Source organism: Harpia harpyja, unplaced genomic scaffold, assembly GCF_026419915.1.
Source record: "Harpia harpyja isolate bHarHar1 unplaced genomic scaffold, bHarHar1 primary haplotype scaffold_46, whole genome shotgun sequence".
Classification (NCBI taxonomy): Eukaryota; Metazoa; Chordata; class Aves; order Accipitriformes; family Accipitridae; genus Harpia; species Harpia harpyja.
The window spans coordinates 404,961-422,128 of record NW_026293385.1 but is presented as its reverse complement, the minus strand read 5'-3'; positions in this window follow the sequence as shown (position 1 = coordinate 422,128).

The window sequence follows — 17,168 nt, the reverse complement described above, 5'->3', positions numbered from 1 at the left end:
CAATGGACACTCACACATCAATTGGCTAATGAAGAGAGAGGTGTTTACATATGGATGTGGCTTGATGAAACCAGCCGCAACAAAGGGTTTAAAGGGTTTTGGTCGAACAAAAATGAAACCTTCTTTCTCCGATGGCCTGGAAACCATATTTACCATCAAATTTGTGAGTGGAAGAACAACACTGGTGCCTGGTATTGTACCAGCCAGACAAACAACAACAGGCCAAGCGCCTTTTATAGCCCTTTGGGAAATGAGAACACAACTTATTTACAATTCCCAAAGACTGCAGCTGGACCATTTGCCAACGGTGCCAAAGCCAAAAAAGGCCATTATTGGATTTGTGGACATACTGCCTACAAACAGCTACCAGCGAATTGGTCAGGGATTTGTTATATAGGGATTATCCGACCTCTGTTTTTCCTTCTTCCAGAGGCGGGTGGTCCTCGATTGGGAGTAAGACTATATGATAATTTAGGGGACAAAAGGATTGCACGTAGCAAGCAATCTGTTGACGTTAAAATAGGTGGAACACAAAAGTGGGGGGAAAATGAGTGGCCTCCCAAAAGAATAATTGAGCATTATGGGCCTGCCACTTGGAATCCCAGTGAACCAATAGCAGGGGCACGAGGACCGATTTACAATTTGAACCGCATAATTCGATTGCAAGCAGTCTTAGAAATTATTACCAATAAGACTGCTAATGCCATAGACCTTTTAACTCAACAATCTCAACAGATGCGTACTGCAATCCTTCAACACCGCATGGTTTTGGATTACTCACTAGCTGAAGAGGGAGGAGTATGTGGGAAATTAAATGTCTCTAACTGTTGTTTGGAAATAGACGATGTAGGTGAAGTAGCTCTTCAACTGACGACAGATATTAGGAAACTAGCCCATGTCCCCGTTCAAACATGGAACAGCTGGAACGGTGATTTATGGTCTTGGTTACCCGGAGCACCATGGGTAAAACAGCTTCTGTTTTATCTGTTGTGTGCATTTGTTGCTTTGATGTTTGTGCCATGTATTATTCCTTGTTTTATTCAATTAATCCAACATGTCGTATCTAACATGCAATTTGTATCTACTGTCTCGCCTGATGGTGTAAAACAGATTTGTGTCGTTCGCCAATCAAAGCACGCAACTGTATCAATTATTTAGGCACATGCGCTCTGGGCTGGGGGCGTGGAACGGCGTAGGCACCCCCACACACTCAGGTTAGTCAGACCATCATCTTTAGCTCTGCAATCAGCCAGAATGTATACCCTTTTGATATTTAATTTTGTGGCAGTTGCTCTGTTGGCTTTCGCTATATGTATGTGTTTGTCTTGTAAGTGTACCGCACGGTATTGGAATTTTGTGGCAGCTGTTTTGTTGGCTCTCGCTACACTTTTTTTTGTGGTATGTATGTGTTTGTCTTGTAAGTGTCCATGTAAACCGTCTTGTTATTGTACTTGTTCATGTAGACAACCACCTTCTCCCCCCTGTTCCGGAAGACCAGGAGCACCTCCCTAGGCCCAGGCTGGGACACATTTTAGTAAATATTGTTATCATTATTGTTACCTTATTATATGTTTGGTGAGAATAGTGTTAATCATTGTTATATAGTGTTATTGTTCATTTACCTTTGTTCAAATCTGGGATAGAAGTTTCTAGGCCCAGACGATGCATGTACCTTAGGATAAGGGAGCACAGAAAGTAGTTTTCCCGCCACGCATGCGAACCCCAACACCAGCAGACCGCGCGGACTGTTAGGGCTGTGACCACTTTGTGGTATATTGCCGAAAAAATGACGGAGTATGACTATGTGTTCACGTTGATTCCAATTTATCATATAGCCTTTGCTTTGATAACGGTTATCTTAATAGTTATTCTAATACTTCTTTTTTGTCCTTGGAACTGTTCACCATGTAAATTGCCGTCCTGTTCTTTTATTGAATCTTTGTAACCTTGAAATCAATTTATAGTATGTTCTGATATTGTACAGTTAGTTAAATTCATAACGGTTAGTTGATGTTAAGTAGATGTTGTTAGTTATTAGATGTTGTTTAACTTACTTAGAAATGTTATAATTAGGATAATTGGTATGATATTGTTGTTTGTTCATGTTGTTGTCTAATGTAGAAATATTGTATTAACGTAAAATAAGCCTTGGAAAGCCAAATCACCTTATCTTGACCTTTGGTTTTTCTTTTGCCGCATTATGTGAAGTCATTTTGATAGAAAGTTGTTAACTTGATTATATCGTTGTAGTATGCACTTTTTCCCTCTTTCTCTTTCTATACTTTTACCCTCCACGCCACCACGAGGACAGCAATGTCGAGCCACGGGGTGGTGTAAGAGACTGTGTTGGCTGGAAATGTTTGTCTCAACATTGCTGCTGCAAAGAGCCTCAACATCCTGTTGCTGTGGGGGAGTACGCGCAAAATGTCCCTGAAGAAACCACCATATCTGCCTGAAGCTAGCAGTGCCTACCAAGCTGTGCTTGCCCACGAGCAAGGTGAAGAAACCACCGTGAACACCTGGGCATGCGCCCATGGAGGAACACGGGGCGGCACGTATGGTAATGAGCTCCGTGGAAATGGGTGGACTTTTCGGAGAAATCGTGGGGACCGGGACAATAAAAGAACTGCGTACTCCTCTCTCAAAAAACTGAAAAGCACCTGAAAAGCAACTGCCACTGAAAAGCAACTGAAGAGAACCTGCAGCGCTTGGAACTGGGACTTTGGCTGGAACCCGGAACCTGGACCCTCCATCACCTGCATCGAGACCGAGTCAACGGGACGTTGCTGGCTTCGTGGTGGTGGTAACTAGTCTTGCTATATCTCTTCTGTTTTCTTGCTTAGGTCTGCCTCTTTTTCCTTTCTTCTTCCCTCTGTCCTGTCGCTATTATCAGTTGTTATAGGAAATAAACCTTGTAAGGTTGTACGGCATCTGACCTCGTTTGTGTCTTAAACTCGCTCTTGGGATCGTTTAAGAACCCTCCCCGATATTGGATCAGGACAAGAGTCCATATCCAGACCCTAAGGCTAAAGGGATTAATGATGCCATTATTCAAACCAGATATTTTCCTACTTCACATACAGACAACTTCAAATATTAGCTGGGTTAGTCAAGAGATGCTGAGAACTATTTAACATATCTGACCCACTTCGTCTGGAATGGCATGAGGAAACGCTCAAAGAACAGCTTCAACACTTGATTTTGAAAAGATAGCTTATTACATCTCCTTATTTCTAATTGTTGCCTTTACTTTTCCACTGAGGGAAGATGGATTTCTCTCTCTCAGAGTAGCTTTATCCAACTACAGACATGGCTTTTAGTCATCTAGTGGGTTCCCCCCACCCCCCTTCTCTATGAGCTCATTTCTCAAACTTTTTTCTATGTGTTTTCCAAACAGCTGGAGCGGGGGGTATTAGGACTGTGGTCCTATCAACTAGTCTCCCCAGTCAGAACGGCTGTTTACTTGCAAGTGTAACTAGGCCTTGACCTAATTTGCCTCGCCTTGTTTATAGGCATTGTCAACTTCCACTTCATAAGTAAAAATAGTCATAATGAATATTTTCCTTCTTATGCTATCATTTTCATAACAAATGCAGAAGGAAAGCCTATGTTTAATTGCTGTGCATTACATCTAAATTAAAACACCTACAGCAGCAACTTCCTACATGTTTTACACATTACTTGCAGTGTACAACTCGCACTTCAGAAAGTTTGCACAACACAAGAATGGGTTTTAGACTTTGCTAGCATCCAAGATCTTTCCAGTGTACAGAAGGCCACCATCTGCCTTTCATTGCCCCATTCTTCCTACAGAGACTATAATTAGAGATTGACATAAAGGACAATATCAATTAGATGATAGATATTGTTAAGAGCAAATTCTTTTAGGCAATAGCAGGTATTTTTCAGTTGCTTGGATGTATTACTGAAAATTTGATCTCACAACTTAAAAGTTGAGGAAAATGGCACTTGGAAAGTTTTATTGAGAGAGTTACTTATGCCCAATAGAATTTGTTCCCTTTTTGGTATTAAAAAAAATAGAAAATAAAAAATCTTACTTCTCTCTCTCAACTGTAGCAGGCTGCCAGGCGTATACAAAGAAGAGATCTTAAGAGAAAAAGTAGCATGCATGGCATACTACCTATTCATCCATCAGCCTTCTGTTTAAATGAGAAGTCTCTGGCAGTTTAGTATTTTGCCAACTCTTGCTATGATTTCTCCACCATAGTGAACAGCTCCAATGTACTTCTGTTCTGAGAGATCCTAATTTTATACAAGAAGTTAAACTGATTTGTTCCAAGTTTTGTCACTTGTTCATAGCTTCACAAAGCTGCAAGCCATTTCTCCTGCATACTCCGAGAGACAACGGATAAGTTTACACTATTACAGTTCAGGGAGTTGCCCTCAGCCATCAGGGCGGTGTATGAGCCTTCACTGTGAATGCGCCTCTCCGACTCATGAGGTCGGCTTGCCTCCAGCTGGGTAGAAATTTATCACTCCAACCTTTTCCACCCTCACCACTTGGGAGGAGGAATGAATGGAAATCAGCTCCTGAACCCCCCAAATTGATAGCACAAAACAAAACAAAACCCCCAAACAACAAACAAACCAAATCCAACCAACCAAGAAAACCCCCAAAACCCCTGACCTTCACTGAAGTAACACCAGCTACACCTTCCATTCCTACCACACAAACTCATGCTAAAAAAAGCCTGCAGACACCTGCTGGCAAGTTAAAGCACCTTGCTCCTGATGCCAGCATTCAGAGAAAGCCACTTTTTTTTCCACCTTGAAGCTGGGTCAGTAGCCTGAGAGCAGTGCCAAGCCGCAGCTGCAGGCAGCCCGTACGGCACAGATATTAACTCATCTTCTCTCCAACTTCTTTTATCTCTGCCACGTACGCTTCCTATGCTGTTGCCTCATGATGATGTATTTGGCCTGCTCTTGTCCCTGAATTGTTATTTTCTTGCTTCCTGAATTGGAGATTTTAGACAATCTGTGGGATGGATCCTGGGTTTTGTTCTGGTTTATCTTTAAGATTTTATAAACACAGTGCACCCTTACAATCTATCTATAACACATATATACCAAAAGGAAGGACTGACCTGACACTGCAATAATAGATAAAAGAGACTCCTCTATCTCCAACTGAGAGAAAGCAGCTTGGCTATTTGGGCTGACTAAAGTGAAGAAACTCAAAATTGTCATAAGATAACAGTGTTGACTTTTCCAAGAATTTGCTCAATCCGTGTCAACTAAGTTGTTAGAAAAAGAATGTTGCAGGCTGACTTCTATTGGGAAATCAATTTCTACAGCCCTGTTCAGCCAGTAATCAAAAGGGTGGCTTTCCACCTGATCCTTTAATTGTTTTTAATTTTGATAGGTAATTATGGTTTCCTCCCAAAGAGTTCCTTTTTCAGAGTCCTCTTTTCAATCAGGTACTGCAGTTTTATTTTAAATAATTTTACTGCAAGCACAGACCCCCTTTGTTAAAGCAAATTCAAATTAGGCCATTTAAAAATTAACAACCACTTGTATTCTCCACAACTATCTTCTGCATACTTACTTCATTACGAATCACCTGTTGCAGAAGTTAAGTGCTACAGCCTCATTTAACAGCTTACAAGTAGTAATACATTGAATTTCTGTAGAATACTTACAGTTCCCAGCCTGGTCTGCCACCTGCTGAGCAAATTGTACTGGCTCTCACTGGATGACCTTCTGGAGTGGAGAGAGGAAAAAGCAAAAAATCCCATTCAGTTTACCTGAAGATAACTTTTTAAAAGACATTCTAAAGTTACAGTTCCTTACCACTGGTGGGTATTGATAGTCCTTGGGGGCCCAGACAACTTGCTATTGCTGGCTGTCTTCGCACAGGAACCTGATAGCCCTTGTGAATAAATGCAGACAGTTGGAAAATAAGCTCTACTAAAATATAAGAATTGCTGCATATGTTGGAAGAAAGCTTACCTTCTCTTCCAACTAACTGCTGATGGACAGAGAGGAAGATGTAGAAGGTTCAGCGGCAGTCACCAGAGCAGCAGGAGGTGTAAGTCATGAGTGGTCGTGGAGGCACTGGCGGCTGCTGCTCCTGTTGCTGCCAAATCTGCTGATGGAGCCTTTTTGTGTAGCCAGTTCCATTTTTGAAGTTGTTCACAGCCTAGAGGCAGAAAAACATTTACAAAAAAGGTAAGATGAAACTTCATCAGATATACGAACAAAAGCCTTCACAGAGGAAAATTACTTGTGTATTCCTGTAAATGCTACCAGTCCTAAAAGAAACCAACATACAGATATATGAACACATCCCATTAAACACTGATACTAATGACTGGTAACTCAGAGTAACTGTATTTAAAGTACTTCAGTGTTAACGCCGAATTTGAAAGCGAGGCAATCACGTTAAACAAAAGTGTGACCTGAATTTGCCAGATTGCCTCTAAAGAGTTGTAAGCTTCTGTGACAACAACAGATAATGTATTTGAAAAGTAAATTTAGCCTTATTCAATTACACCTTGCTTAAGGCGATGTAAATTAATATTTTCTTCCCTTTCAGCTTTTTACAAATAGCCTTTTCTTACAAGCACTTTACGTAAATGTCATCGTGTTACCTGGCATAAGCACTTGTTGGCAATTAAAGCATCAGGCGAAACATCTGTCTGATGACACGCTGGGCATGTATGTTCCTCAGATTCCAGTAATGCTGTTCTAATACCTGTGTATAATTAGAATAATCAAAATAGTATTTAGCCAAACTAAGGAAGTTTTGGGGGTTCTAATCAATTATAGAAACACATATATGATCACTGGGTGAATATGCTCTTGAATTGAGAGCATGAAGCTATAAATGTTTAATAGTGTAAAAAATTTCTAGTATGCGGCAAATAACTATACGGTTTTGATATTTCACTATTGTAACATCTGAAGATGTAGCATAGGCTGTGTCTTGATGTTTCAACTAGTCTTTTTCCCACTATCTAGTACAGCGAAAAGTCCCCAACCTCAAGGTTAATGAATAAAACACATCTCGAAAAACCATTAGTAGGTTCAAAAAACCATTAGTAGGTTCGAGTTCTGAAGGTTTTACCCATCTCTCCCGTGGAGAAGAATGTGGATTAAATGCTTAACTATCTGCTTGTTGCAGACCACTGTAAGTCACCAGAGTTGGCTATATAATTTTGTATGAGAGAAAGGGCTGTGGACAAACTAAACGCATTCAATATCTAACACTGTAATCACCTGCACAGTTAGCCACTCTTCTCATACTCGTCCTTCCGCATGTAAAGAAGATTTAACTCGATATGTAAAAAAGGGGGGAAAGCTTCCTGGCTTTTTTTTCCCCTTTATACGAGAAGAGCGCTTTCGTATTCAATTCATATTAAATATTAAATAGAACTGGTAACAAAGTTACTTGGTTATCTCCTCTTTCTGCTTTCAGAAGATCAGATGTAATGTTTTGAATCAACAAATAAGGGAGTAACACTAACATTCATCAAAATAAGTGTTTCCACAGCAGGGAATAACAGCTGCATCAGTCATTATATCCTCACGAATCAGACATAACAACTTGTCTGGAACAGGATCATCATCTGAGGAGGACAAGTACGGCTCCTCTGGTAAAAAGGGAGGCTTTTCCTTCTTTCCTCTAGCATAAGCTTCCCTGGAGCTTTAACAAGTTAAAGATGGGTAAAGGAAAACTTTTCCAAGCTTTGGATTTTATCAAAGGAAGATAGGAGATGGAATTCTTCTCACTCCACATTAGCCTTCTAAAACATAGGCACTTAGTTTAAACTACTTTTCTATAGCCACAACACTGTAAGAGGGAGGGAGGAACAACTTTCTTTCTGCAGAACTCTCCCATTCATTGGATCAACTAAGAAGTAAGCTCAGACTAGGAAAATATTTTTTTGACAGCTAGAAATGAATCCCACCTCTCCTTTGCCAGAGGATAAATGTAAATTGCAGGCTCAGGATAAAGGTAGTCTCTGAGTAATTACATTTAATAAAAGGAAGAAGTCTATGTTACAGCTTCTACAAAAGGAGATCCATGATGGAAAACCAGAAGTGCTATCAAGCGCATTTTAAAACAGCCACTCTTGTCAGCACGCGGTAGTATTTTCTCAGTTTCTAGCAACATGAAAACTTCAGTCTGTTTCACACAGGGGATTTAATAAAAGTCAGAGGGGGAGGAAATCTCAGTCCAACAGCTACCTGCTAAATTTGGCAAGAAGCCTTTGAAACAGAAAACAGAAGCAAAATGAGCTTTCAAGGAGAACAACTCCACTGTAAACACTACTGAAAAGTTTTGCGGAAATACAGATTCTTAGCATACCACAAGTTTAGCCAACTTCCAGGGGCATGAGCAGTAGGACCACCCTCTTTCAATATTAGAAAGTATCACGGATTTTCAGGTTAAGATACAATGACAGTGCTTCCTCCCCCATAATGACAGATGCTGACCAACTTGGTTGCATTGCCACTCAGACATTTATGCGTGGCTTCTCTCATTCACTTTTTGGTCAGTCCACTTAGTTCCATACTTATGTATTAATAGTTGGTATTCCATATTTTCCAGAGCTTGTCAGCATAGCACCCTTTGTATTGGCATCTTTCACCTCTATCATGAAACTCCTTGGAATTCCTGTGCTCTTTTTAATTCTGGGAACAGACTCAAAATTTTTGTCCTGTTCAAGAAAAGAGAGGCAGACGTACCTCAAGACCCACACTTCAAATGACATTTCCCTGATTATTTTAAGCAGCAAAAGCCTTTAATCCTCTCCTTTTACCTAGTGTAAGGGTTGCTCAACTGAAATACTTATTTTCCTACATGAATATAGCCAGGATGTTCCAAAAGCTTGAGCAGAGTTTTTAAGTCGAGTGACATTCTTTGCCTTAACTTCAGGTTCCTTAAGGCTGTCATATGCCTTAGCTCACCCTCCACTCAGAGAAGAGACACAAACCCACTGCTCCTCCTCCAAAGCGCATTTCAGAGTGAGAGCTTAAGCCGGTGCTCTGAATCAGTCACTGGAGAAACCTACATTCACCGTCTATAAATGAAGGTTGAATTCATACCTCACATGTATACCTTCAGTGACTAACGTTAAATGGCATGAATACTCAACCAGGGACTTAGTGTAATTAAAACATGCAAACATTCAATAGATGGGGTCAAGAGAAATGCCTTTGTTTTATACAAAATAATAAAAACTGTGAACTGTCAATAAAAAGAGTGGCAAACAGAAAAATTTCCAGTAATACTGAAGTATATAAAAATATGCATGAAAGTTCACAGAGAAAGATCTATGGACGTATTTAATGTCTACGACCTAGAAAGAAAATTTCACCTTTATAATTCCAGCTTTCCCTTGACTTTTGAAGGGCTTTGCAACATTGCCATATAACTCTGCATTTCACCCCAAGAGAAACAATTCTTAATATGAGTATTCATGTATTTGTTACATAACTGCCAAGGTAAAACAATTAAAAACTAGAGTAACACCAGAATTCCCCCACAATCATACCCCATTTGTTGGGCAGTTCTTCATGTAGTGGCCAGGTCTTCCACAAAGAAAGCAAGTATATGATGGCGGAGGTGGGCCCAAGGGTTTCTTCATGTAACTAAGAGCTTTGGGGGAAAAAAAGAAAAAGGTAGGCATGTGTCTCTCTTGTTAAAACACACATCTCTGCAATTTTCCCATAATCTTCAAAGAACAGCTTTCACATAATCAACACTTACTTGATTGGATCGTATTCACGGCAGGACTGTACCATCAAAGCTTTTATTTCATCTTCTTCGGAAGCATTGGCTTCAGTCAGATTGGCAGTCTGTTTAACAGGTAATTATTTGACATGCGCATTAGAAACACATTTAAGCCCACACAGCCAAAGACAACACCACTCACTCGATCCTGTAAAGAGCAGCACAACGCTAGCTGAGGTTGCATGAAAACAGTGGCTTACGTAAAATATAGCTGTACCGAAGACGCTTTGGGGAGTCCTTGTGCCACCGGAACAGTAAAAAAAACAGCCAGAAGAAACATACACAAACCAAAGGCCCCTATCCAAACCCTGAAAAGACAAACAAGATAAAAAAGGAATAGCAAAAAAAAAAAAAAAACCACCACCCAGGACACAAGACAAGGCAAAAATTACATAACTCCGAGAACCCAGGGCCAACAAACCCACAGCCGGTCCGTAACAGTAACATGCTTTAATCCTAACTCACCTGAACTCTGGCATCCTGTAATCCTGCCATCCCACAGCCCTAGCACACTGCAACGCTAGCATACCATAACCCCAGCACATTGTAGCGCTAAGATATCAAAAAATGGAACACAAACTCCCTGGACATCTCCACCAGAGCCTGCAGGTGGCCCCAGATCTCAGACATCACAACTTTGAAGTGGCAGTGGGACAGAGCCACCAGGACATCACCAGCATCCATCTTCACATCATCCATCACACTCTGAAAAAGTGCCTGGCTTAAACGCTCCATGGGAGAAAGGCACTCGGAGACGCTGAACCGGCCAACCATGGCCACGGGGCTGCAGCTCATCATTTCTGTGTCAGAGCCAGCAGGCGGATGACCCCGTCCTCCCTGTGAGACCCCTCAGCGCAGCCGTACCCAGCTCCGAGGGGCTAGATACGGCCTCGGCTCTAGGGGGAGATGCTGCCTGGGAGCAGGATCTCTCACGGGGGCACTGGGAAACCCTCCTCAGGCCTGGATGCCTGAGAGACATCTCTGCACTGCTCCGTACCTCACAAAACCAGGGGCGGAGGAAGGCTGCTTTGCTGGCCTCCAAGAGAACCAGCTCACCTGGGCTCCTCCGTGGCCACCGCGTGCCTTTGCTGTCAGGCGGCTCTCAGCGTTGCTCTGCAATCGGCTGTCACCTCCCTGAAGGACGCTCTCCAGCGCGTGGTACTTCTCCACTGGGTCTCCCTGGGGACAAAGATCGAAAGGGAGGGATGGGGTTTGCTTTGCCCCCATTCCCAGGCTGCCACAAAAGAGACCTGCCACCCCCCAAATCAGCTGTGGCATGTGGACACCACGCATGAGCTGCAGACGCGGACGGCAGTGGGGCTGTGGGGAGCGGGCAGGCTGTTCTGGGGTGCCCCCGGCGCTGGCAGAAAGCAGAGCTGGAGAGAACAGGGGGAAGCCCAGGGCAGCCAGCAGCTGGCGGTGGGGCCCGGCAGGATGCAGCGCCTGCGGAAATGCCCGGCTCCTTGAGCCTCAGCCCCGGGGCTGCAGCACGGGGCTGGCACTGCCTGGGGCTCGCTGGGAAAAATCAGGCAGAGGCGACCCTGAAAACCCACACACGTACCCAGGCCCGGGATTTGACAACCCGTTCCTTTGCGCATCGCCGCCATGGGATCCAGAAAGCAGTGCCACTGGCCCTGGCATGGTCCTGAGCCATCTCTCCATGGAGGAGTCTTTAACCCAGCCTAGAAAGAAGAAAAATTGTCCAGAATTAAGCTGTTCTCAAGTTTTCGCAGGCAGCATGTTTTCTTGTGCTGCCTGGTGCTGCCGTGCCTGGGGAATGTTCAAGAAACAGGGCGGCTGCCTGTACCTGCAGGCAGGCGGTGGAGTGTGTGCAGCAGGAGCCAGTGGTGGTTGGTGCAGCTGTTGAATGGGTTCAGGCTTTAAATGTGTCCAGACTGGTACGCCTGGTTCCTTTTTCCTTGCAGTGTGTATTTAGAGCTTAAACAGTATTCTTTTTAAAAGCAAAAACATCAAGCAAAAAAAAACCAACCCAAAACCAGCTGGGTAATTTTTTACCCGAGCTGTCCTTTTTTGCCCTCAGTCCTGGCCACTATGCAAGGCAACGCTCACCACCAATATTAGGGCACAGGACTGGGCTTTGGCAGGCAGCACATTCCTCGAGGCTCCCGGTGATGCAGTTCCTGGGGAGTGCTCAAGAAACGGGGGCAGTTGCCCAGAATTGCCATTTTGGGTCTCTCCCCATCGTGCTCTGTCTGGCTCCCTGCCCCCATTTTTTAATTCCTCCCTCTCTGTCTTTAACCCATCACTATTTTCTTCTTTCTCTTTCTTTCTCTGTCTCGCTCCCTGTCTGTATTTCCTCATTCCTCTCTCTCCCGCAGCCTGGCCCCTCATTCCTGCCTGTATCCCCTGCTCAGCTGGCTGGGCCTTCTCTCTTCTCTCTGGGCCTCCGTCCTGCTCCCCATCCCCTTCCGCTCCTCCGCCGTCTCCATCCTGGAGGCCATCGCTGTTCTGTCCTTCTGCCCCTCCTTGTCCTGATCCGCATCCCTCTCTTTCTCAGTCTCTCTGGGCTGTTTCCCGTCCTTCCCTTGCTCTCTGTCCCTGCCTCTCCCTTTCTTTCTCTCTTCCCTGCCTTTCTCCTCTCACCCTTCCCCTCCGTCCCTCTCTCCTGCTCCCTGTCCCATCCTTCTGTCGCTCCGCTCTCCTGACGCCTTCTCCCTCTCTCTGTCCTGCTCCTGCCCCTCTCTGGCCACCCCACCGCCCTGTCCCACCTCTCTCTGCCGCTCTGTCCCCCCTTCCCCTTCCCCTTCTTCCCCTTCCCCTCCTCCCCCCCCGGGGGAAGCGGCCAGGGGCCCTGCGGGGGGCGGGGCCGGGCCGGGGATGGTGTCCCTGCAGGGTCAGGCAGCAGGAAGGCGCGCCCCGGGGCATGCTGGGAGCTGTAGTCCTGGGGCACGGGGCTGCCGGGCGGCCATGTAGGTTCCCGGGGCATGCTGGGAGCTGTAGTCCTGGGGCACGGGGCTGCCGGGCGGCCATTTTGGTCTCTGCGGTCGCGGCTGAGGTGAGGGCTGGGGCTGCCCGTGAGGCGAGCGAGGCCCTTGGGCGGGCGTGGGGGTGTCTCCTGCCTGCTGGCTGCCCGGGGGGGGCTCCAAGCTGGAGCCGGGCCCGGCTGAGGGAAGGAGAGAAGGGACAGGGTGAGGGGGGGTCGCAGTCCTGGGTTTGCAGGTTTCACGCAGACGCCCTCTTCAGAAAACACAGTGTTTATGTGGGTCAGCGGTCCCTGCAGAGTTTTATTATTTATAGCCATTTTTATAAATACAGGACTTTGCACAGCAGGCTCACACGGTGCTGTGCTTCTTGTAAACTGAATCGCTTTTATCCCGGCTACAGTCTGGAGGGAGCCAGTGCCAGCCGATAGATTAAGATGGAGATGAAAGCACGCGATACGCTTGCGATGGTGATCCTGCCACAAGGCATGCTGCTATATTGATCTGGGGAAACGCCGCAGTGACTGTGTTGGAGAACAAGGTTGCCAGTGCTATCTCTGTATGTGACACCTGTGAGAAATGTACTCACGTTGAATTTCCTGAATTTTACAAGTTTATTATAGAACAAAGGCAAACAGCGCTGGGCGCATGGTCAAAACCAGAGGCGCGTCGGTTATACCCAAACTTGCCTTTTTATACACTGTGTTTGTGGTATTTCAAAGGGGTTATTTTAATATTTCAGGTATCTATTAACATAACTCCACCCCAGACCACCCCCCCTTGCGCGCGTCTCTTGTGGTTCGGAGGGGCCTTCAGGGATCTGTAAGGGATGAAGTCAGTAGTCTTCCTCTGGTGGCCTTCGGAGATCTGCAAGGGATGAAGTCAGTAGTCTTCCTCTGGTGGCCTTCGGAGATCTGCAAGGGATGAAGTCAGTAGTCTTCCTCTGGCTGCACTTTTCACCCTGTCGTTTTCCTCCAGTCACACTTTTTAATATTTTCACTTTTTTTTAATAATAATTAGTATTTTAATATTTTCAATATTAAACTCCTGGTTTTCCTTTGTTCTTCTCGTATCTTTCATGTCAAATAATCTTTGACCCCCAAAATGCTGTTCTCATGCTAACAAATCACTCCTTATCTTCTTACTTGTGTTCTCAATTTTACTTGTCCTTGAGTCCATATGTCTGTTTTTCTATGTTTTCACAAATCTATCTACACATCCTTTAAGTACTTGAGTTACAGGATGTCTTATCTCATCAAAAGAAACTACATATTCTGCTTGTGCCCATTTATTACCTACAAACTATAAAATACAATTGATGCCTGGCATATATTAACTACATATTTCCCGTGTTAAGGCCTAATTTAGTGGCAGTGAGGCAAACATCCTTTTGGGATGTAACTTATGCAGTAGTTAGGCAAATTTCTGTGTTCTCGTTTTGCGAAAGCCAATATACATTTCACAATTCCCCCTCTGTTTCCCTCATCATTTGGCTTGAGCTATACTCTCTCTTAATCCTTTTTATTCTTTCATTCCTTTCGAAAATCAACTTCGCCTCCTCCATTGGGTCTTCTCCTTTATACCCCCTTTTTAGGACCATTATTCTTTCAGCATTATTTTGACTTGCCCTTTTAGGATCCATGGGTATGCTAACAATTTGCATTCCTTGCACGCTACTAGTAATTAGTCGTATTAAGCAAGGTATAAGACATGGTAGGAAGAAAAGACCTGCTACAGCACACAGAAGGAAGAACCCCACCTTCTTCCACCACGCAACACCCAGTAATCCATCCCACCAGCTACTATCAAGCATAGACTTGCATTTTTGTACTTGCACATGAGCTATTTTCCTGATGTCTTTAGCTAGGTCTTTTACCGCTTCCCCATTATCATCTATTTGCAGGCAACAATCTGATGAATTGAATTTTCCACACACTCCCCCTTCTTCGGCCAATAAATAATCTAGGGCTAGCCGATTTTGATATACTGCGGCTCTAGTTTGTGACTGTTGTTTCGTTATCAATTCCAGTGCCGTAGCTGTTTTATTGGTAATCACCTCTACCACTGCCTGCAACCTAATTATACGATTTAACATATAGATTGGGGTCCTATAACCCCAAGTACCATCCTGAGCCCATGTGGCTGGTCCGTAAGTTTCTATGATTCTCTCTGGTGGCCAGTCATCCTCTCCCCACCTTTGTGTTCCTCCAATGAAATCTCTCTTGTTCCTTCGTAAATTATCATATATCGGAACCCCTAATTCTCCCCCTCGTTGTAATGGGAGTAGAAAGAACCCTGGCTGTAAAATTCCCAACGTACAACTCCCTTTCCAGTCCTTCGATAACTCCGTATAGGCCCGTTTACCACAAATCCAGAACAATCCATCTGGGGCTTTCCATTCCATATCGGTATTGTTGATGTTATCTCAATACCTTTTAATTTCGTCTATCCCCTCAAAGGGATTACCTTTGCCCTGGGTTTTATTGCACCAGAAAAGTTCTGTCATATTATCAAACGTACAATTGGAGTTGTTTGGTCCGGACCAATAGCCGTCTGGAGCCTCGGGCCACCACCATTCACTAGATCCATTGGTTGCCTTCATTCTTTTACAAGGTGACGTGCCTACTCGAGTCCTAAATTTTCCTTTCCCTGTTCTCCAAATACACTCATCTCCAGTCACGGTGGAACTTAATATCCACCCTTCAGGTCTGTGATCCCAGGAAACCTTTGTACGGTTCCATCTTAGGATGTCTTGAACCCTTAGACTACTCCCTTTCCATGGCCATTCTTCTGTCATTAGGGCTCCGCCACATATCCAGCAGTTAGTCACATTTAATTCCTTACTTATTCTTTCTACAAGGTCTATAAACAAATTCTGTGCTAACCTAGGGAGCTGTAAATCATCTTCCAACAAGTTCCTTATACTTTTGTACAAATCGCTGTAGCTTTGGGGTTTAATCTGAGGTTGAGTGATCGACTTTACACGTTTTTTTACTATTTCTTCTTTTTTCATATCTTGTACACCCCCGCCATCAGAGATGTCCCAGTGGCCTGCTTTGGTGAAACAAATCCACTGCTCCCCTCTCGGGCAGCTCACCCCATTTTTAATTCCCCCTTTTCCTAAGTTTTCCGCTACCCAAAGTTCAAGATTCCCAATTTTGCAAGTTTCCAATTTTGGAATCTCATAGCAAACCTTATTAATACGCGTATGGTACGCAAGATTGGTTAATGTTTTTCCCCCCAATTTGATTGATTGAGTGCATTTGTGGCAAGAGTTCGCAGCATTGCCCCTAACGGTTAGGAGGAGTAGTAGTAGCAGGGGTCCAGTAGAACTTATACTTCCACCTCCTATGCCCGACGGGAGTGCAGCCCGTGGCCGGATCACTGTGGCAAGTATAGAGGTTAATCTGGTCTTGCCCCCTACATTAGGTGCCCTTGGTTTGACAATTTCCATGCAAATCTCTCTGCGCAACATGCCAAGGTTTTATACCATTCGCTATCAAAGACTTCCCAATTTTCTGGAATCAATAATTTCCACCCACAAAACAGTTGCACAATTTGTGCACTGTCCAATCGAGTAGGGCCTAAATATTTGTCATCACTGTGACATCTCCTACAGTGGGGTTGTCTATTATATGACACGCAAGACCATTTTTGATTACACCTTAAACATTCAAACATTCACATAAAACCCATCTCACATGCCCGGATCCAGGGTGCTTACTATAGGGAATTCTGTAGCTTAAGGAAGGTAACAAAAGGTCGCTTTCTTTATCCAAATCACATGCTAATGCTAGGGTCCTGTTCCCAGGTGTTACTTGATACACCCCCGAACCACCAGTTTGTGGGGGGATTGCTGCTTCTCTCCTGGGGGCAGACCTTGGTTTCTCTGGGTTTTGAGGTGCCCCCCCCTCGGATCTGGGGAAAGGACTCTTCCTGGGCTGGGGACAAGATTGTCAGAAGGAGGTCTATTCATAAAGGTTGTTTACTCAGCTTCAGCTTCAGATCTCCTGGGGTTGATGTTAAGGTCCATTCAAACGGAGGCTCCACTGGTCCTTTTATCCTGGTGGCATGCGTCCATCCACGTTCAGCAGTACGAATGGCTGTCTCTGTAGTCAGCAGGACCTGAAACGGACCTTCCCATTGAGGGGTCAGAGTTTGTTCTTTCCATGTCTTTATCAGCACCCAGTCCCCAGGCTTACAAGTATGGATCTGAAAATCCAAGAGCACTGTTTGGGATAACATTCCTTGAGCTTTTAACTGTTGTAAGGCTTTTCTAATCGTCTGTACATATTTTCTAACTTGTTGCTCCCCTCCCTCGTAACTGATTGTTTCCCCCGTTCCCATCATGTAAGGTAGTCCAAACATCATTTCATAAGGAGAGACTCCTATATCAGACCTTGGCTGGGTTCTAATCCTTAACAGTGCTAGTGGTAAGCACTTGACCCATGACATCTGAGTTTCAG